The sequence below is a fragment of the Odontesthes bonariensis genome, chromosome 11 (assembly GCF_027942865.1).
Source record: "Odontesthes bonariensis isolate fOdoBon6 chromosome 11, fOdoBon6.hap1, whole genome shotgun sequence".
Lineage (NCBI taxonomy): Eukaryota > Metazoa > Chordata > Actinopteri > Atheriniformes > Atherinopsidae > Odontesthes > Odontesthes bonariensis.
In genome coordinates, this window is record NC_134516.1 from 29021596 (window position 1) to 29040037 (window position 18442).

General features: G+C 48.2%; 27 non-coding genes and 9 pseudogenes across 27 annotated transcripts; 18 read left to right on the forward strand and 18 right to left on the reverse strand.

Moving 5' to 3' along the window:
* The first annotated feature begins 286 nt into the window (after positions 1–286).
* On the forward strand, positions 287–405 carry LOC142393316 (5S ribosomal RNA). Its single transcript, XR_012771926.1, has one exon. It is a non-coding gene; the product is annotated as a 5S ribosomal RNA (ribosomal RNA).
* A 370-nt stretch (positions 406–775) lies between these two features.
* Positions 776–894, reverse strand: LOC142393179 (5S ribosomal RNA). Its single transcript, XR_012771797.1, has one exon. It is a non-coding gene; the product is annotated as a 5S ribosomal RNA (ribosomal RNA).
* Positions 895–1252: 358 nt separating this feature from the next.
* On the forward strand, positions 1253–1371 carry LOC142393552 (5S ribosomal RNA; annotated as a pseudogene).
* A 370-nt stretch (positions 1372–1741) lies between these two features.
* On the reverse strand, positions 1742–1860 carry LOC142393299 (5S ribosomal RNA). The gene has a single exon (XR_012771910.1). It is a non-coding gene; the product is annotated as a 5S ribosomal RNA (ribosomal RNA).
* A 359-nt stretch (positions 1861–2219) lies between these two features.
* LOC142392861 (5S ribosomal RNA) lies at positions 2220–2338 on the forward strand. The gene has a single exon (XR_012771491.1). It is a non-coding gene; the product is annotated as a 5S ribosomal RNA (ribosomal RNA).
* A 370-nt stretch (positions 2339–2708) lies between these two features.
* On the reverse strand, positions 2709–2827 carry LOC142393227 (5S ribosomal RNA). The gene has a single exon (XR_012771842.1). It is a non-coding gene; the product is annotated as a 5S ribosomal RNA (ribosomal RNA).
* A 358-nt stretch (positions 2828–3185) lies between these two features.
* LOC142393317 (5S ribosomal RNA) lies at positions 3186–3304 on the forward strand. Its single transcript, XR_012771927.1, has one exon. It is a non-coding gene; the product is annotated as a 5S ribosomal RNA (ribosomal RNA).
* A 298-nt stretch (positions 3305–3602) lies between these two features.
* LOC142391975 (5S ribosomal RNA) lies at positions 3603–3721 on the reverse strand. Its single transcript, XR_012770650.1, has one exon. It is a non-coding gene; the product is annotated as a 5S ribosomal RNA (ribosomal RNA).
* Positions 3722–4079: 358 nt separating this feature from the next.
* LOC142393687 (5S ribosomal RNA) lies at positions 4080–4188 on the forward strand (annotated as a pseudogene).
* Positions 4189–4486: 298 nt separating this feature from the next.
* LOC142393515 (5S ribosomal RNA) lies at positions 4487–4605 on the reverse strand. Its single transcript, XR_012772114.1, has one exon. It is a non-coding gene; the product is annotated as a 5S ribosomal RNA (ribosomal RNA).
* A 358-nt stretch (positions 4606–4963) lies between these two features.
* Positions 4964–5082, forward strand: LOC142393319 (5S ribosomal RNA). Its single transcript, XR_012771929.1, has one exon. It is a non-coding gene; the product is annotated as a 5S ribosomal RNA (ribosomal RNA).
* Positions 5083–5380: 298 nt separating this feature from the next.
* On the reverse strand, positions 5381–5499 carry LOC142393610 (5S ribosomal RNA; annotated as a pseudogene).
* Positions 5500–7651: 2152 nt separating this feature from the next.
* Positions 7652–7770, forward strand: LOC142392576 (5S ribosomal RNA). Its single transcript, XR_012771221.1, has one exon. It is a non-coding gene; the product is annotated as a 5S ribosomal RNA (ribosomal RNA).
* A 370-nt stretch (positions 7771–8140) lies between these two features.
* On the reverse strand, positions 8141–8259 carry LOC142393138 (5S ribosomal RNA). Its single transcript, XR_012771757.1, has one exon. It is a non-coding gene; the product is annotated as a 5S ribosomal RNA (ribosomal RNA).
* A 358-nt stretch (positions 8260–8617) lies between these two features.
* LOC142393143 (5S ribosomal RNA) lies at positions 8618–8736 on the forward strand. The gene has a single exon (XR_012771762.1). It is a non-coding gene; the product is annotated as a 5S ribosomal RNA (ribosomal RNA).
* A 370-nt stretch (positions 8737–9106) lies between these two features.
* On the reverse strand, positions 9107–9225 carry LOC142393421 (5S ribosomal RNA). The gene has a single exon (XR_012772026.1). It is a non-coding gene; the product is annotated as a 5S ribosomal RNA (ribosomal RNA).
* Positions 9226–9583: 358 nt separating this feature from the next.
* On the forward strand, positions 9584–9702 carry LOC142393320 (5S ribosomal RNA). Its single transcript, XR_012771930.1, has one exon. It is a non-coding gene; the product is annotated as a 5S ribosomal RNA (ribosomal RNA).
* Positions 9703–10000: 298 nt separating this feature from the next.
* LOC142391976 (5S ribosomal RNA) lies at positions 10001–10119 on the reverse strand. The gene has a single exon (XR_012770651.1). It is a non-coding gene; the product is annotated as a 5S ribosomal RNA (ribosomal RNA).
* Positions 10120–10477: 358 nt separating this feature from the next.
* Positions 10478–10586, forward strand: LOC142393688 (5S ribosomal RNA; annotated as a pseudogene).
* Positions 10587–10884: 298 nt separating this feature from the next.
* Positions 10885–11003, reverse strand: LOC142393520 (5S ribosomal RNA). The gene has a single exon (XR_012772119.1). It is a non-coding gene; the product is annotated as a 5S ribosomal RNA (ribosomal RNA).
* A 358-nt stretch (positions 11004–11361) lies between these two features.
* LOC142393321 (5S ribosomal RNA) lies at positions 11362–11480 on the forward strand. The gene has a single exon (XR_012771931.1). It is a non-coding gene; the product is annotated as a 5S ribosomal RNA (ribosomal RNA).
* A 298-nt stretch (positions 11481–11778) lies between these two features.
* On the reverse strand, positions 11779–11897 carry LOC142391977 (5S ribosomal RNA). Its single transcript, XR_012770652.1, has one exon. It is a non-coding gene; the product is annotated as a 5S ribosomal RNA (ribosomal RNA).
* Positions 11898–12255: 358 nt separating this feature from the next.
* On the forward strand, positions 12256–12364 carry LOC142393690 (5S ribosomal RNA; annotated as a pseudogene).
* A 298-nt stretch (positions 12365–12662) lies between these two features.
* Positions 12663–12781, reverse strand: LOC142391978 (5S ribosomal RNA). Its single transcript, XR_012770653.1, has one exon. It is a non-coding gene; the product is annotated as a 5S ribosomal RNA (ribosomal RNA).
* A 358-nt stretch (positions 12782–13139) lies between these two features.
* LOC142393691 (5S ribosomal RNA) lies at positions 13140–13248 on the forward strand (annotated as a pseudogene).
* Positions 13249–13546: 298 nt separating this feature from the next.
* Positions 13547–13665, reverse strand: LOC142393565 (5S ribosomal RNA; annotated as a pseudogene).
* Positions 13666–14023: 358 nt separating this feature from the next.
* LOC142393322 (5S ribosomal RNA) lies at positions 14024–14142 on the forward strand. The gene has a single exon (XR_012771932.1). It is a non-coding gene; the product is annotated as a 5S ribosomal RNA (ribosomal RNA).
* A 298-nt stretch (positions 14143–14440) lies between these two features.
* Positions 14441–14559, reverse strand: LOC142393751 (5S ribosomal RNA). Its single transcript, XR_012772163.1, has one exon. It is a non-coding gene; the product is annotated as a 5S ribosomal RNA (ribosomal RNA).
* Positions 14560–14917: 358 nt separating this feature from the next.
* On the forward strand, positions 14918–15036 carry LOC142392862 (5S ribosomal RNA). The gene has a single exon (XR_012771492.1). It is a non-coding gene; the product is annotated as a 5S ribosomal RNA (ribosomal RNA).
* A 298-nt stretch (positions 15037–15334) lies between these two features.
* LOC142393643 (5S ribosomal RNA) lies at positions 15335–15453 on the reverse strand. The gene has a single exon (XR_012772151.1). It is a non-coding gene; the product is annotated as a 5S ribosomal RNA (ribosomal RNA).
* Positions 15454–15811: 358 nt separating this feature from the next.
* Positions 15812–15920, forward strand: LOC142393713 (5S ribosomal RNA; annotated as a pseudogene).
* Positions 15921–16218: 298 nt separating this feature from the next.
* On the reverse strand, positions 16219–16337 carry LOC142393654 (5S ribosomal RNA). The gene has a single exon (XR_012772152.1). It is a non-coding gene; the product is annotated as a 5S ribosomal RNA (ribosomal RNA).
* A 357-nt stretch (positions 16338–16694) lies between these two features.
* LOC142393323 (5S ribosomal RNA) lies at positions 16695–16813 on the forward strand. The gene has a single exon (XR_012771933.1). It is a non-coding gene; the product is annotated as a 5S ribosomal RNA (ribosomal RNA).
* Positions 16814–17111: 298 nt separating this feature from the next.
* On the reverse strand, positions 17112–17230 carry LOC142393667 (5S ribosomal RNA). Its single transcript, XR_012772154.1, has one exon. It is a non-coding gene; the product is annotated as a 5S ribosomal RNA (ribosomal RNA).
* A 357-nt stretch (positions 17231–17587) lies between these two features.
* On the forward strand, positions 17588–17696 carry LOC142393737 (5S ribosomal RNA; annotated as a pseudogene).
* Positions 17697–17994: 298 nt separating this feature from the next.
* LOC142393678 (5S ribosomal RNA) lies at positions 17995–18113 on the reverse strand. Its single transcript, XR_012772155.1, has one exon. It is a non-coding gene; the product is annotated as a 5S ribosomal RNA (ribosomal RNA).
* Positions 18114–18442: the final 329 nt, after the last annotated feature.

Consider the following 18442-nt stretch of genomic DNA (forward strand, 5'->3'; position numbering starts at 1 on the left):
TGGCTTGAGAGGCTGCTGTTGAGCCTGCACGTTGACTTCCCTGATGTGATTGTTCTCTGCAGCTGAAAATGGGACTCTCAGATAACTTTGTGTCTGTCAAAAGCCTCTGTTCCCTGTGTGTAGTTTTGTGTCCGTTGTCATATAGAGAAACCAGAGAAGCTCAATCCCACGACATGCTCATAAACTGCGTCTTCTCTAAACAGTATAGTTCTATTTTACAAGTCGGAATACAATAACAGATTCTGTTTCAGAATCTATAAAGAGCTGGTTTGTGATTCCATTGCTGGCTTACGGCCACACCACCCTGAACACGCCTGATCTCGTCAGATCTCAGAAGCCAAGCAGAGTCGGGCCTGGTTAGTACTTGGATGGCAGACCGCCTGGGAATACCAGGTGCTGTAAGCCTTTTGGCTTCTCCAGGCGCATGCAGTTTGGCTACGTCAAATGCAAAAGTAGTCCCTGTTTGACTTTTTGGAACTTGTCCTTTCTCAGGACAAAGTTAAATGTATGAGGATCAAAGCCAACAATGGCCTGGGACATCTCAGCAGATCCAGGATCAGCAACATGGAGACTGAGAGCCAAACAGAAACAGAGGTGTCTGCCAACCAATCAGCAGCAGCCCAAGCAGGTTAACTCATGGAGACTGAGAGCCAAACAGAAACAGAGGTGTCTGCCAACCAATCAGCAGCAGCCCAAGCTGGTTAACTTCCTGGTGTCTGTGTGGCACACGGTGATGGTCAGATGTTACATGCAGGCCGCAGAGAGAAGAGAAAAAAGCTTACAGCACCTGGTATTCCCAAGCGGTCTCACATCCAAGTACTAACCAGGCCCGACCCTGCTTGGCTTCCGAGATCGGACGAGATCGGGCGTGTTCAGGGCGGTGTGGCCGTAAGCCACAGTCCCTGTGACAAATATATGTTATATGGGTGCTGGAACCATACGTTTCCCCTATTTTTACCAGAGAGCTGGCTTTAGAGGCTGCTGTTGAGCCTGCACGTTGACTTCCCTGATGTGATTGTTCTCTGCAGCTGAAAATGGGACTCTCAGATAACTTAGTTTCTGTCAAGCTCCTCTGTTCCCTGTGTGTAGTTTTGTGTCCGTTGTCATATAGAGAAACCAGGGAAGCTCAATCCCACGACATGCTCATAAACTGCGTCTTCTCTAAACGGTATAGTTCTATTTTAGAAGTCGGAATACAATAACAGATTCTGTTTCAGAATCTATAAAAAGCTGGTTTGGGATTCCATTCCTGGCTTACGGCCACACCACCCTGAACACGCCTGAGCTAGTCTGATCTCAGAAGCCAAGCAGAGTCGGACCTGGTTAGTACTTGGATGGGAGACCGCCTGGGAATACCAGGCGCTGTAAGCCTTTTGGCTCCTCCAGGCGCATGCAGTTTGACTACGTCAAATGCAAAAGTAGTCCCTGTTTGACTTTTTGGAACTTGTCCTTTCTCAGGACAAAGTTAAATGTATGAGGATCAAAGCCAACAATGGCCTGGGACATCTCAGTAGATCCAGGATAAGCAACATGGAGACTGAGAGCCAAACAGAAACAGAGGTGTCTGCCAACCAATCAGCAGCAGCCCAAGCAGGTTAACTCATGGAGACTGAGAGCCAAACAGAAACAGAGGTGTCTGCCAACCATTCAGCAGCAGCCCAACCTGGTTAACTTCCTGGTGTCTGTGTGGCACACGGTGATGGTCAGATGTTACATGCAGGCCGCAGAGAGAAGAGAAAAAAGCTTACAGCACCTAGTATTCCCAAGCGGTCTCCCATTAAAGTACTAACCAGGCCCGACCCTGCTTGGCTTCCGAGATCGGACGAGATCGGGCGTGTTCAGGGCGGTGTGGCCATAAGCCACAGTCCATGTGACAAATATATGTTATATAGGTGCTGGAACCATACGTTTCCCCTATTTTTACCAGAGAGCTGGCTTGAGAGGCTGCTGTTGAGCCTGCACGTTGACTTCCCTGATGTGATTGTTCTCTGCAGCTGAAAATGGGACTCTCAGATAACTTAGTGTCTGTCAAAAGCCTCTGTTCCCTGTGTGTAGTTTTGTGTCCGTTGTCATATAGAGAAACCAGGGAAGCTCAATCCCACGACATGCTCATAAACTGCGTCTTCTCTAAACAGTATAGTTCTATTTTACAAGTCGGAATACAATAACAGATTCTGTTTCAGAATCTATAAAGAGCTGGTTTGTTCTTTCCATTGCTGGCTTACGGCCACACCACCCTGAACACGCCTGATCTCGTCAGATCTCAGAAGCCAAGCAGAGTCGGGCCTGGTTAGTACTTGGATGGGAGACCGCCTGGGAATACCAGGTGCTGTAAGCCTTTTGGCTCCTCCAGGCGCATGCAGTTTGGCTACGTCAAATGCAAAAATAGTCCCTGTTTGACTTTTTGGAACTTGTCCTTTCTCAGGACAAAGTTAAATGTATGAGGATCAAAGCCAACAATGGCCTGGGACATCTCAGTAGACCCAGGATCAGCAACATGGAGACTGAGAGCCAAACAGAAACAGAGGTGTCTGCCAACCAATCAGCAGCAGCCCAAGCAGGTTAACTCATGGAGACTGAGAGCCAAACAGAAACAGAGGTGTCTGCCAACCAATCAGCAGCAGCCCAACCTGGTTAACTTCCTGGTGTCTGTGTGGCGCACGGTGATGGTCAGATGTTACATGCAGGCCGCAGAGAGAAGAGAAAAAGGCTTACAGCACCTGGTATTCCCAAGCGGTCTCCCATCCAAGTACTAACCAGGCCCGACCCTGGTTGGCTTCCGAGATCGGACGAGATCGGGCGTGTTCAGGGCGGTGTGGCCGTAACCAACAGTCCCTGTGACAAATATATGATATATAGGTGCTGGAACCATACGTTTCCCCTATTTTTACCAGGGAGCTGGCTTGAGAGGCTGCTGTTGAGCCTGCACGTTGACTTCCCTGATGTGATTGTTCTCTGCAGCTGAAAATGGGACTCTCAGATAACTTTGTGTCTGTCAAAAGCCTCTGTTCCCTGTGTGTAGTTTTGTGTCCGTTGTCATATAGAGAAACCAGAGAAGCTCAATCCCACGACATGCTCATAAACTGCGTCTTCTCTAAACAGTATAGTTCTATTTTACAAGTCGGAATACAATAACAGATTCTGTTTCAGAATCTATAAAGAGCTGGTTTGTGATTCCATTGCTGGCTTACGGCCACACCACCCTGAACACGCCTGATCTCGTCAGATCTCAGAAGCCAAGCAGAGTCGGGCCTGGTTAGTACTTGGATGGCAGACCGCCTGGGAATACCAGGTGCTGTAAGCCTTTTGGCTTCTCCAGGCGCATGCAGTTTGGCTACGTCAAATGCAAAAGTAGTCCCTGTTTGACTTTTTGGAACTTGTCCTTTCTCAGGACAAAGTTAAATGTATGAGGATCAAAGCCAACAATGGCCTGGGACATCTCAGCAGATCCAGGATCAGCAACATGGAGACTGAGAGCCAAACAGAAACAGAAGTGTCTGCCAACCAATCAGCAGCAGCCCAAGCTGGTTAACTTCCTGGTGTCTGTGTGGCACACGGTGATGGTCAGATGTTACATGCAGGCCGCAGAGAGAAGAGAAAAAAGCTTACAGCACCTGGTATTCCCAAGCGGTCTCCCATCCAAGTACTAACCAGGCCCGACCCTGCTTGGCTTCCGAGATCGGACGAGATCGGGCGTGTTCAGGGCGGTGTGGCCGTAAGCCACAGTCCCGGTGACAAATATATGTTATATAGGTGCTGGAACCATACGTTTCCCCTATTTTTACCAGAGAGCTGGCTTGAGAGGCTGCTGTTGAGCCTGCACGTTGACTTCCCTGATGTGATTGTTCTCTGCAGCTGAAAATGGGACTCTCAGATAACTTTGTGTCTGTCAAAAGCCTCTGTTCCCTGTGTGTAGTTTTGTGTCCGTTGTCATATAGAGAAACCAGGGAAGCTCAATCCCACGACATGCTCATAAACTGCGTCTTCTCTAAACAGTATAGTTCTATTTTACAAGTTGGAATACAATAACAGATTCTGTTTCAGAATCTATAAAGAGCTAGTTTGTGATTCCATTGCTGGCTTACGGCCACACCACCCTGAACACGCCTGATCTCAGAAGCCAAGCAGAGTCGGGCCTGGTTAGTACTTGGATGGCAGACCGCCTGGGAATACCAGGTGCTGTAAGCCTTTTGGCTTCTCCAGGCGCATGCAGTTTGGCTACGTCAAATGCAAAAGTAGTCCCTGTTTGACTTTTTGGAACTTGTCCTTTCTCAGGACAAAGTTAAATGTATGAGGATCAAAGCCAACAATGGCCTGGGACATCTCAGCAGATCCAGGATAAGCAATATGGAGACTGAGAGCCAAACAGAAACAGAGGTGTCTGCCAACCAATCAGCAGCAGCCCAAGCTGGTTAACTTCCTGGTGTCTGTGTGGCACAAGGTGATGGTCAGATGTTACATGCAGGCCGCAGAGAGAAGAGAAAAAGGCTTACAGCACCTGGTATTCCCAAGCTGTCTCCCATCCAAGTACTAACCAGGCCCGACCCTGCTTGGCTTCCGAGATCGGACGAGATCGGGCGTGTTCAGGGCGTTGTGGCCGTAAGCCACAGTCCCTGTGACAAATATATGTTATATAGGTGCTGGAACCATACGTTTCCCCTATTTTTACCAGAGAGCTGGCTTGAGAGGCTGCTGTTGAGCCTGCACGTTGACTTCCCTGATGTGATTGTTCTCTGCAGCTGAAAATGGGACTCTCAGATAACTTTGTGTCTGTCAAAAGCCTCTGTTCCCTGTGTGTAGTTTTGTGTCCGTTGTCATATAGAGAAACCAGAGAAGCTCAATCCCACGACATGCTCATAAACTGCGTCTTCTCTAAACAGTATAGTTCTATTTTACAAGTCGGAATACAATAACAGATTCTGTTTCAGAATCTATAAAGAGCTGGTTTGTGATTCCATTGCTGGCTTACGGCCACACCACCCTGAACACGCCTGATCTCGTCAGATCTCAGAAGCCAAGCAGAGTCGGGCCTGGTTAGTACTTGGATGGCAGACCGCCTGGGAATACCAGGTGCTGTAAGCCTTTTGGCTTCTCCAGGCGCATGCAGTTTGGCTACGTCAAATGCAAAAGTAGTCCCTGTTTGACTTTTTGGAACTTGTCCTTTCTCAGGACAAAGTTAAATGTATGAGGATCAAAGCCAACAATGGCCTGGGACATCTCAGCAGATCCAGGATCAGCAACATGGAGACTGAGAGCCAAACAGAAACAGAAGTGTCTGCCAACCAATCAGCAGCAGCCCAAGCTGGTTAACTTCCTGGTGTCTGTGTGGCACACGGTGATGGTCGGATGTTACATGCAGGCCGCAGAGAGAAGAGAAAAAAGCTTACAGCACTTGGTATTCCCAAGCTGTCTCCCATCCAAGTACTAACCAGGCCCGACCCTGCTTGGCTTCCGAGATCGGACGAGATCGGGCGTGTTCAGGGCGTTGTGGCCGTAAGCCACAGTCCCTGTGACAAATATATGTTATATAGGTGCTGGAACCATACGTTTCCCCTATTTTTACCAGAGAGCTGGCTTGAGAGGCTGCTGTTGAGCCTGCACGTTGACTTCCCTGATGTGATTGTTCTCTGCAGCCAGGGCTGTAGTGGTCAAATTAGAGGTGGGTAAACTATGAATTTTTTGATCAGACAGACCGTGACGCGACGTGACGCGACGCGACGTGACGCGACGCAACGCAACGTGACGCGACACAGCACAAAGCAACGCAAGGTGTCGCAAATCTGTATGGCTGTCCTGGCCATATTCCATGACGTTATCAGTTAAAGTCATATTAAATCAATGACAGTCAACAAATGTGTTTGTAGTTTGTAGTTTATTAAATTTCAAATTTCAACAGTAAAGAAAAGTATGTGTAGAGTAAGAACTATCTACAGTAGATATGGTGTGTTTGTGTGTGTGTGTGTGTGTGTGTGTGTTAGTATGCATGCTTTTTAAAGTAGTGCCCAGAGGGCCTCCTTGTCCGCTACGTCAGGTTCTGCCTTGCAGGGGCGTGTTCTGGGGTCCATGGCTCCCCTGTGCTTCACCAGCCAGGACTTCATTTCCATCCATCCATCCATTATCTATACCGCTGAATCCGTCGATCGGGTCGCGGGCGGGCTGGAGCCTATACCAGCAGTCAATGGGCAAGAGGCAGGGTACACCCTGGACAGGCCGCCAGTCCATCGCAGGGCCACATAGAGACAAACAACCATGCACGCTCACACTCAATCCTAAGGACAATTTAGAGATGCCAATCAACCTAACATGCATGATTTTTTGGACAGTGGGAGGAAGCCGGAGTACCCGGAGAGAACCCACGCATACACGGGGAGAACATGCAAACTCCACACAGAAAGGCCCCAGCTGGGTGTTGAACCTGGAACCTTCTTGCTGTGAGGCGACGGTGCTAACCACCACACCACCGTGCAGCCGGACTTCATTTCCAGGACACCAAATTTATTTTGGATTACAGTGAACCCTCGTTTTTCGCGGGGGTTACCTTCCAAAGAGAACCCGTGATAGGCGAAATCCGTGAAGTAGAAATCTTTTTTTTTTTTTTTTACAATTATTATACAATGAAATACTGCATAATGCATTGAAACCAAAGAACAAAGCCTTTTTACAGGCCCAAGCATTTGTTTAACAAATAAAAGTACTGTATAAAGGTTTTTTTTTTTTTTTTTACAAATAACTACTGTAGCCTACTGTAAAATAATCATTTTCATCATCAATACGAACTGAAGGCTTCAAATTGCGTAGATCAGCACTGCCCCACCGCGACCCGAGTCATTGGATTAGAACGTGAAAAAATGAAAAATGATTTTGAAAAAAAATACAAAGTACAGTGGGACAAATAGTGACTCACGTGTATTTCACTGCTCTTCTGACTGAGCCGCTGCATCCTGACTCGGCTCTGTAGCGTTTTTTTCTTCTAAAGCCCGCGGTGCAGGTGTGTTTTTTCCGAGAGAAGAATATCGGTAGTTGTTGTCGCTCTTTTTTCTTCTGGGCAAAAATATTTATATATACCGACATGCCACCATCGATTATGTTTGAGAACTGTAATGAACGTGTACGTGTACATATTAAACCACAACATTATTGACACACAGGTAGAGAAGAAGCGGAGAGACTGTTTAGCCAATCAGAATCCAGAACACAATGCACGATGCAAATCCGTGAAGCAGCGAAACCGTGAAAGGTGAACCGCGTTATAGCGAGGGTTCACTGTATTCCAACGGCAGATCACAAGGCGCAGGGAACTTTGACGTGCGTAATTGCCATTAGGAACTGCGTAAACGCTATTTAGAGGTGGGTAAACGCTATTTCCTAAATTCCAGAGGTGCGTAAACGGCGTTTACGTGCGTTTACCCTCCACTAAAGCCCTGTCTGCAGCTGAAAATGGGACTCTCAGATAACTGTCTGTCAAGCTCCTCTGTTCCCTGTGTGTAGTTTTGTGTCCGTTGTCATATAGAGAAACCAGGGAAGCTCAATCCCACGACATGCTCATAAACTGCGTCTTCTCTAAACAGTATAGTTCTATTTTACAAGTCGGAATACAATAACAGAGTCTGTTTCAGAATCTATAAAAAGCTAGTTTTTGATTTCTTTGCTGGCTTACGGCCACACCACCCTGAACACGCCTGATCTCGTCCGATCTCAGAAGCCAAGCAGAGTCGGGCCTGGTTAGTACTTGGATGGGAGACCGCCTGGGAATACCAGGTGCTGTAAGCCTTTTGGCTTCTCCAGGCGCATGCAGTTTGGCTACGTCAAATGCAAAAGTAGTCCCTGTTTGACTTTTTGGAACTTGTCCTTTCTCAGGACAAAGTTAAATGTATGAGGATCAAAGCCAACAATGGCCTGGGACATCTCAGTAGATCCAGGATCAGCAACATGGAGACTGAGAGCCAAACAGAAACAGAGGTGTCTGCCAACCAATCAGCAGCAGCCCAAGCAGGTTAACTCATGGAGACTGAGAGCCAAACAGAAACAGAGGTGTCTGCCAACCAATCAGCAGCAGCCCAAGCTGGTTAACTTCCTGGTGTCTGTGTGGCACACGGTGATGGTCAGATGTTACATGCAGGCCGCAGAGAGAAGAGAAAAAGGCTTACAGCACCTGGTATTCCCAAGCGGTCTCACATCCAAGTACTAACCAGGCCCGACCCTGCTTGGCTTCCGAGATCGGACGAGATCGGGCGTGTTCAGGGCGGTGTGGCCGTAAGCCACAGTCCCTGTGACAAATCTATGTTATATGGGTGCTGGAACCATACGTTTCCCCTATTTTTACCAGAGAGCTGGCTTGAGAGGCTGCTGTTGAGCCTGCATGTTGACTTCCCTGATGTGATTGTTCTCTGCAGCTGAAAATGGGACTCTCAGATAACTTAGTTTCTGTCAAGCTCCTCTGTTCCCTGTGTGTAGTTTTGTGTCCGTTGTCATATAGAGAAACCAGGGAAGCTCAATCCCACGACATGCTCATAAACTGCGTCTTCTCTAAACGGTATAGTTCTATTTTAGAAGTCGGAATACAATAACAGATTCTGTTTCAGAATCTATAAAAAGCTGGTTTGGGATTCCATTGCTGGCTTACGGCCACACCACCCTGAACACGCCTGATCTCGTCAGATCTCAGAAGCCAAGCAGAGTCGGGCCTGGTTAGTACTTGGATGGGAGACCGCCTGGGAATACCAGGCGCTGTAAGCCTTTTGGCTCCTCCAGGCGCATGCAGTTTGGCTACGTCAAATGCAAAAATAGTCCCTGTTTGACTTTTTGGAACTTGTCCTTTCTCAGGACAAAGTTAAATGTATGAGGATCAAAGCCAACAATGGCCTGGGACATCTCAGTAGACCCAGGATCAGCAACATGGAGACTGAGAGCCAAACAGAAACAGAGGTGTCTGCCAACCAATCAGCAGCAGCCCAAGCAGGTTAACTCATGGAGACTGAGAGCCAAACAGAAACAGAGGTGTCTGCCAACCAATCAGCAGCAGCCCAACCTGGTCAACTTCCTGGTGTCTGTGTGGCGCACGGTGATGGTCAGATGTTACATGCAGGCCGCAGAGAGAAGAGAAAAAGGCTTACAGCAACCGGTATTCCCAAGCGGTCTCCCATCCAAGTACTAACCAGGCCCGACCCTGCTTGGCTTCCGAGATCGGACGAGATCGGGCGTGTTCAGGGCGGTGTGGCCGTAACCAACAGTCCCTGTGACAAATATATGATATATAGGTGCTGGAACCATACGTTTCCCCTATTTTTACCAGGGAGCTGGCTTGAGAGGCTGCTGTTGAGCCTGCACGTTGACTTCCCTGATGTGATTGTTCTCTGCAGCTGAAAATGGGACTCTCAGATAACTTTGTGTCTGTCAAAAGCCTCTGTTCCCTGTGTGTAGTTTTGTGTCCGTTGTCATATAGAGAAACCAGAGAAGCTCAATCCCACGACATGCTCATAAACTGCGTCTTCTCTAAACAGTATAGTTCTATTTTACAAGTCGGAATACAATAACAGATTCTGTTTCAGAATCTATAAAGAGCTGGTTTGTGATTCCATTGCTGGCTTACGGCCACACCACCCTGAACACGCCTGATCTCGTCAGATCTCAGAAGCCAAGCAGAGTCGGGCCTGGTTAGTACTTGGATGGCAGACCGCCTGGGAATACCAGGTGCTGTAAGCCTTTTGGCTTCTCCAGGCGCATGCAGTTTGGCTACGTCAAATGCAAAAGTAGTCCCTGTTTGACTTTTTGGAACTTGTCCTTTCTCAGGACAAAGTTAAATGTATGAGGATCAAAGCCAACAATGGCCTGGGACATCTCAGCAGATCCAGGATCAGCAACATGGAGACTGAGAGCCAAACAGAAACAGAAGTGTCTGCCAACCAATCAGCAGCAGCCCAAGCTGGTTAACTTCCTGGTGTCTGTGTGGCACACGGTGATGGTCAGATGTTACATGCAGGCCGCAGAGAGAAGAGAAAAAAGCTTACAGCACCTGGTATTCCCAAGCGGTCTCCCATCCAAGTACTAACCAGGCCCGACCCTGCTTGGCTTCCGAGATCGGACGAGATCGGGCGTGTTCAGGGCGGTGTGGCCGTAAGCCACAGTCCCGGTGACAAATATATGTTATATAGGTGCTGGAACCATACGTTTCCCCTATTTTTACCAGAGAGCTGGCTTGAGAGGCTGCTGTTGAGCCTGCACGTTGACTTCCCTGATGTGATTGTTCTCTGCAGCTGAAAATGGGACTCTCAGATAACTTTGTGTCTGTCAAAAGCCTCTGTTCCCTGTGTGTAGTTTTGTGTCCGTTGTCATATAGAGAAACCAGGGAAGCTCAATCCCACGACATGCTCATAAACTGCGTCTTCTCTAAACAGTATAGTTCTATTTTACAAGTTGGAATACAATAACAGATTCTGTTTCAGAATCTATAAAGAGCTAGTTTGTGATTCCATTGCTGGCTTACGGCCACACCACCCTGAACACGCCTGATCTCAGAAGCCAAGCAGAGTCGGGCCTGGTTAGTACTTGGATGGCAGACCGCCTGGGAATACCAGGTGCTGTAAGCCTTTTGGCTTCTCCAGGCGCATGCAGTTTGGCTACGTCAAATGCAAAAGTAGTCCCTGTTTGACTTTTTGGAACTTGTCCTTTCTCAGGACAAAGTTAAATGTATGAGGATCAAAGCCAACAATGGCCTGGGACATCTCAGCAGATCCAGGATAAGCAATATGGAGACTGAGAGCCAAACAGAAACAGAGGTGTCTGCCAACCAATCAGCAGCAGCCCAAGCTGGTTAACTTCCTGGTGTCTGTGTGGCACAAGGTGATGGTCAGATGTTACATGCAGGCCGCAGAGAGAAGAGAAAAAGGCTTACAGCACCTGGTATTCCCAAGCAGTCTCCCATCCAAGTACTAACCAGGCCCGACCCTGCTTGGCTTCCGAGATCGGACGAGATCGGGCTTGTTCAGGGCGTTGTGGCCGTAAGCCACAGTCCCTGTGACAAATATATGTTATATAGGTGCTGGAACCATACGTTTCCCCTATTTTTACCAGAGAGCTGGCTTGAGAGGCTGCTGTTGAGCCTGCACGTTGACTTCCCTGATGTGATTGTTCTCTGCAGCTGAAAATGGGACTCTCAGATAACTTTGTGTCTGTCAAAAGCCTCTTTTCCCTGTGTGTAGTTTTGTGTCCGTTGTCATATAGAGAAACCAGAGAAGCTCAATCCCACGACATGCTCATAAACTGCGTCTTCTCTAAACAGTATAGTTCTATTTTACAAGTCGGAATACAATAACAGATTCTGTTTCAGAATCTATAAAGAGCTGGTTTGTGATTCCATTGCTGGCTTACGGCCACACCACCCTGAACACGCCTGATCTCGTCAGATCTCAGAAGCCAAGCAGAGTCGGGCCTGGTTAGTACTTGGATGGCAGACCGCCTGGGAATACCAGGTGCTGTAAGCCTTTTGGCTTCTCCAGGCGCATGCAGTTTGGCTACGTCAAATGCAAAAGTAGTCCCTGTTTGACTTTTTGGAACTTGTCCTTTCTCAGGACAAAGTTAAATGTATGAGGATCAAAGCCAACAATGGCCTGGGACATCTCAGCAGATCCAGGATCAGCAACATGGAGACTGAGAGCCAAACAGAAACAGAAGTGTCTGCCAACCAATCAGCAGCAGCCCAAGCTGGTTAACTTCCTGGTGTCTGTGTGGCACACGGTGATGGTCAGATGTTACATGCAGGCCGCAGAGAGAAGAGAAAAAAGCTTACAGCACCTGGTATTCCCAAGCGGTCTCCCATCCAAGTACTAACCAGGCCCGACCCTGCTTGGCTTCCGAGATCGGACGAGATCGGGCGTGTTCAGGGCGGTGTGGCCGTAAGCCACAGTCCCGGTGACAAATATATGTTATATAGGTGCTGGAACCATACGTTTCCCCTATTTTTACCAGAGAGCTGGCTTGAGAGGCTGCTGTTGAGCCTGCACGTTGACTTCCCTGATGTGATTGTTCTCTGCAGCTGAAAATGGGACTCTCAGATAACTTTGTGTCTGTCAAAAGCCTCTGTTCCCTGTGTGTAGTTTTGTGTCCGTTGTCATATAGAGAAACCAGGGAAGCTCAATCCCACGACATGCTCATAAACTGCGTCTTCTCTAAACAGTATAGTTCTATTTTACAAGTTGGAATACAATAACAGATTCTGTTTCAGAATCTATAAAGAGCTAGTTTGTGATTCCATTAATGGCTTACGGCCACACCACCCTGAACACGCCTGATCTCAGAAGCCAAGCAGAGTCGGGCCTGGTTAGTACTTGGATGGCAGACCGCCTGGGAATACCAGGTGCTGTAAGCCTTTTGGCTTCTCCAGGCGCATGCAGTTTGGCTACGTCAAATGCAAAAGTAGTCCCTGTTTGACTTTTTGGAACTTGTCCTTTCTCAGGACAAAGTTAAATGTATGAGGATCAAAGCCAACAATGGCCTGGGACATCTCAGCAGATCCAGGATCAGCAACATGGAGACTGAGAGCCAAACAGAAACAGAAGTGTCTGCCAACCAATCAGCAGCAGCCCAAGCTGGTTAACTTCCTGGTGTCTGTGTGGCACACGGTGATGGTCAGATGTTACATGCAGGCCGCAGAGAGAAGAGAAAAAAGCTTACAGCACCTGGTATTCCCAAGCGGTCTCCCATCCAAGTACTAACCAGGCCCGACCCTGCTTGGCTTCCGAGATCGGACGAGATCGGGCGTGTTCAGGGCGGTGTGGCCGTAAGCCACAGTCCCGGTGACAAATATATGTTATATAGGTGCTGGAACCATACGTTTCCCCTATTTTTACCAGAGAGCTGGCTTGAGAGGCTGCTGTTGAGCCTGCACGTTGACTTCCCTGATGTGATTGTTCTCTGCAGCTGAAAATGGGACTCTCAGATAACTTTGTGTCTGTCAAAAGCCTCTGTTCCCTGTGTGTAGTTTTGTGTCCGTTGTCATATAGAGAAACCAGGGAAGCTCAATCCCACGACATGCTCATAAACTGCGTCTTCTCTAAACAGTATAGTTCTATTTTACAAGTTGGAATACAATAACAGATTCTGTTTCAGAATCTATAAAGAGCTAGTTTGTGATTCCATTGCTGGCTTACGGCCACACCACCCTGAACACGCCTGATCTCAGAAGCCAAGCAGAGTCGGGCCTGGTTAGTACTTGGATGGCAGACCGCCTGGGAATACCAGGTGCTGTAAGCCTTTTGGCTTCTCCAGGCGCATGCAGTTTGGCTACGTCAAATGCAAAAGTAGTCCCTGTTTGACTTTTTGGAACTTGTCCTTTCTCAGGACAAAGTTAAATGTATGATGATCAAAGCCAACAATGGCCTGGGACATCTCAGCAGATCCAGGATAAGCAATATGGAGACTGAGAGCCAAACAGAAACAGAGGTGTCTGCCAACCAATCAGCAGCAGCCCAAGCTGGTTAACTTCCTGGTGTCTGTGTGGCACAAGGTGATGGTCAGATGTTACATGCAGGCCGCAGAGAGAAGAGAAAAAGGCTTACAGCACCTGGTATTCCCAAGCTGTCTCCCATCCAAGTACTAACCAGGCCCGACCCTGCTTGGCTTCCGATATCGGACGAGATCGGGCGTGTTCAGGGCGTTGTGGCCGTAAGCCACAGTCCCTGTGACAAATATATGTTATATAAGTGCTGGAACCATACGTTTCCCCTATTTTTACCAGAGAGCTGGCTTGAGAGGCTGCTGTTGAGCCTGCACGTTGACTTCCCTGATGTGATTGTTCTCTGCAGCTGAAAATGGGACTCTCAGATAACTTAGTGTCTGTCAAAAGCCTCTGTTCCCTGTGTGTAGTTTTGTGTCCGTTGTCATATAGAGAAACCAGGGAAGCTCAATCCCACGACATGCTCATAAACTGCGTCTTCTCTAAACAGTATAGTTCTATTTTACAAGTCGGAATACAATAACAGATTCTGTTTCAGAATCTATAAAGAGCTGGTTTGTGATTCCATTGCTGGCTTACGGCCACACCACCCTGAACACGCCTGATCTCGTCAGATCTCAGAAGCCAAGCAGAGTCGGGCCTGGTTAGTACTTGGATGGCAGACCGCCTGGGAATACCAGGTGCTGTAAGCCTTTTGGCTTCTCCAGGCGCATGCAGTTTGGCCACGTCAAATGCAAAAGTAGTCCCTGTTTGACTTTTTGGAACTTGTCCTTTCTCAGGACAAAGTTAAATGTATGAGGATCAAAGCCAACAATGGCCTGGGACATCTCAGCAGATCCAGGATCAGCAACATGGAGACTGAGAGCCAAACAGAAACAGAGGTGTCTGCCAACCAATCAGCAGCAGCCCAAGCTGGTTAACTTCCTGGTGTCTGTGTGGCACAAGGTGATGGTCAGATGTTACATGCAGGCCGCAGAGAGAAGAGAAAAAGGCTTACAGCACCTGGTATTCCCAAGCGGTCTCCCATCCAAGTACTAACCAGGCCCGACCCTGCTTGGCTTCCGAGATCGGACGAGATCGGGCGTTTTCAGGGCGGTGTGGCCATAAGCCACAGTCCCTGTGACAAATATATGTTATATAGGTGCTGGAACCATACGTTTCCCCTATTTTTACCAGAGAGCTGGCTTGAGAGGCTGCTGTTGAGCCTGCACGTTGACTTCCCTGATGTGATTGTTCTCTGCAGCTGAAAATGGGACTCTCAGATAACTTAGTGTCTGTCAAAAGCCTCTGTTCCCTGCGTGTAGTTTTGTGTCCGTTGTCATATAGAGAAACCAGGGAAGCTCAATCCCACGACATGCTCATAAACTGCGTCTTCTCTAAACAGTATAGTTCTATTTTACAAGTCGGAATACAATAACAGATTCTGTTTCAGAATCTATAAAGAGCTGGTTTGGGATTCCATTGCTGGCTTACGGCCACACCACCCTGAACACGCCTGATCTCGTCAGATCTCAGAAGCCAAGCAGAGTCGGGCCTGGTTAGTACTTGGATGGGAGACCGCCTGGGAATACCAGGTGCTGTAAGCCTTTTGGCTTCTCCAGGCGCATGCAGTTTGGCTACGTCAAATGCAAAAGTAGTCCCTGTTTGACTTTTTGGAACTTGTCCTTTCTCAGGACAAAGTTAAATGTATGAGGATCAAAGCCAACAATGGCCTGGGACATCTCAGCAGATCCAGGATCAGCAACATGGAGATTGGGAGCCAAACAGAAACAGAGGTGTCTGCCAACCAATCAGCAGATGCCCAAGCTGGTTAACTTCCTGGTGTCTCTGTGGCACACGGTGATGGTAAGATGTTACATGCAGGCCGCAGAGAGAAGAGAAAAAGGCTTACAGCACCTGGTATTCCCAAGCGGTCTCCCATCCAAGTACTAACCAGGCCCGACCCTGCTTGGCTTCCGAGATCGGACGAGATCGGGCGTGTTCAGGGCGGTGTGGCCGTAAGCCACAGTCCCTGTGACAAATATATGTTATATAGGTGCTGGAACCATACGTTTCCCCTATTTTTACCAGAGAGCTGGCTTGAGAGGCTGCTGTTGAGCCTGCACGTTGACTTCCCTGATGTGATTGTTCTCTGCAGCTGAAAATGGGACTCTCAGATAACTTAGTGTCTGTCAAAAGCCTCTGTTCCCTGTGTGTAGTTTTGTGTCCGTTGTCATATAGAGAAACCAGGGAAGCTCAATCCCACGACATGCTCATAAACTGCGTCTTCTCTAAACAGTATAGTTCTATTTTACAAGTCGGAATACAATAACAGATTCTGTTTCAGAATCTATAAAGAGCTGGTGTGTGATTCCATTGCTGGCTTACGGCCACACCACCCTGAACACGCCTGATCTCAGAAGCCAAGCAGAGTCGGACCTGGTTAGTACTTAGATGGCAGACCGCCTGGGAATACCAGGTGCTGTAAGCCTTTTGGCTTCTCCAGGCGCATGCAGTTTGGCTACGTCAAATGCAAAAGTAGTCCCTGTTTGACTTTTTGGAACTTGTCCTTTCTCAGGACAAAGTTAAATGTATGAGGATCAAAGCCAACAATGGCCTGGGACATCTCAGCAGATCCAGGATCAGCAACATGGAGACTGAGAGCCAAACAGAAACAGAGGTGTCTGCCAACCAATCAGCAGCAGCCCAAGCTGGTTAACTTCCTGGTGTCTGTGTGGCACACGGTGATGGTCAGATGTTACATGCAGGCCGCAGAGAGAAGAGAAAAAGGCTTACAGCACCTGGTATTCCCAAGCGGTCTCCCATCCAAGTACTAACCAGGCCCGACCCTGCTTGGCTTCCGAGATCGGACGAGATCGGGCGTGTTCAGGGCGGTGTGGCCGTAAGCCACAGTCCCTGTGACAAATATATGTTATATAGGTGCTGGAACCATACGTTTCCCCTATTTTACCAGAGAGCTGGCTTGAGAGGCTGCTGTTGAGCCTGCACGTTGACTTCCCTGATGTGATTGTTCTCTGCAGCTGAAAATGGGACTCTCAGATAACTTTGTGTCTGTCAAAAGCCTCTGTTCCCTCTGTGTAGTTTTGTGTCCGTTGTCATATAGAGAAACCAGGGAAGCTCAATCCCACGACATGCTCATAAACTGCGTTTTCTCTAAACAGTATAGTTCTATTTTACAAGTCGGAATACAATAACAGATTCTGTTTCAGAATCTATTAAGAGCTGGTTTGTGATTCCATTGCTGGCTTACGGCCACACCACCCTGAACACGCCTGATCTCGTCAGATCTCAGAAGCCAAGCCGAGTCGGGCCTGGTTAGTACTTGGATGGGAGACCGCCTGGGAATACCAGGTGCTGTAAGCCTTTTGGCTTCTCCAGGCGCATGCAGTTTGGCTACGTCAAATGCAAAAGTAGTCCCTGTTTGACTTTTTGGAACTTGTCCTTTCTCAGGACAAAGTTAAATGTATGAGGATCAAAGCCAACAATGGCCTGGGACATCTCAGCAGATCCAGGATCAGCAACATGGAGACTGAGAGCCAAACAGAAACAGAGGTGTCTGCCAACCAATCAGCAGCAGCCCAAGCTGGTTAACTTCCTGGTGTCTGTGTGGCACACGGTGATGGTCAGATGTTACATGCAGGCCGCAGAGAGAAGAGAAAAAGGCTTACAGCACCTGGTATTCCCAAGCGGTCTCCCATCCAAGTACTAACCAGGCCCGACCCTGCTTGGCTTCCGAGATCGGACGAGATCGGGCGTGTTCAGGGCGGTGTGGCCGTAAGCCACAGTCCCTGTGACAAATATATGTTATATAGGTGCTGGAACCATACGTTTCCCCTATTTTACCAGAGAGCTGGCTTGAGAGGCTGCTGTTGAGCCTGCACGTTGACTTCCCTGATGTGATTGTTCTCTGCAGCTGAAATTGGGACTCTCAGATAACTTAGTGTCTGTCAAAAGCCTCTGTTCCCTGTGTGTAGTTTTGTGTCCGTTGTCATATAGAGAAACCAGGGAAGCTCAATCCCACGACATGCTCATAAACTGCGTCTTCTCTAAACAGTATAGTTCTATTTTACAAGTCGGAATACAATAACAGATTCTGTTTCAGAATCTATAAAGAGCTGGTTTGGGATTCCATTGCTGGCTTACGGCCACACCACCCTGAACATGCCAGATCTCAGAAGCCAAGCAGAGTCGGGCCTTGTTAGTACTTGGATGGGAGACCGCCTGGGAATACCAGGTGCTGTAAGCCTTTTGGCTTCTCCAGGCGCATGCAGTTTGGCTACGTCAAATGCAAAAGTAGTCCCTGTTTGACTTTTTGGAACTTGTCCTTTCTCAGGACAAAGTTAAATGTATGAGGATCAAAGCCAACAATGGCCTGGGACATCTCAGCAGATCCAGGATCAGCAACATGGAGACTGAGAGCCAAACAGAAACAGAGGCGTCTGCCAACCAATCAGCAGCAGCCCAAGCTGGTTAACTTCCTGGTGTCTGTGTGGCACACGGTGATGGTCAGATGTTACATGCAGGCCGCAGAGAGAAGAGAAAAAGGCTTACAGCACCTGGTATTCCCAAGCGGTCTCCCATCCAAGTACTAACCAGGCCCGACCCTGCTTGGCTTCCGAGATCGGACGAGATCGGGCGTGTTCAGGGCGGTGTGGCCGTAAGCCACAGTCCCTGTGACAAATATATGTTATATAGGTGCTGGAACCATACGTTTCCCCTATTTTTACCAGAGAGCTGGCTTGAGAGGCTGCTGTTGAGCCTGCACGTTGACTTCCCTGATGTGATTGTTCTCTGCAGCTGAAATTGGGACTCTCAGATAACTTAGTGTCTGTCAAAAGCCTCTGTTCCCTGTGTGTAGTTTTGTGTCCGTTGTCATATAGAGAAACCAGGGAAGCTCAATCCCACGACATGCTCATAAACTGCGTCTTCTCTAAACAGTATAGTTCTATTTTACAAGTCGGAATACAATAACAGATTCTGTTTCAGAATCTA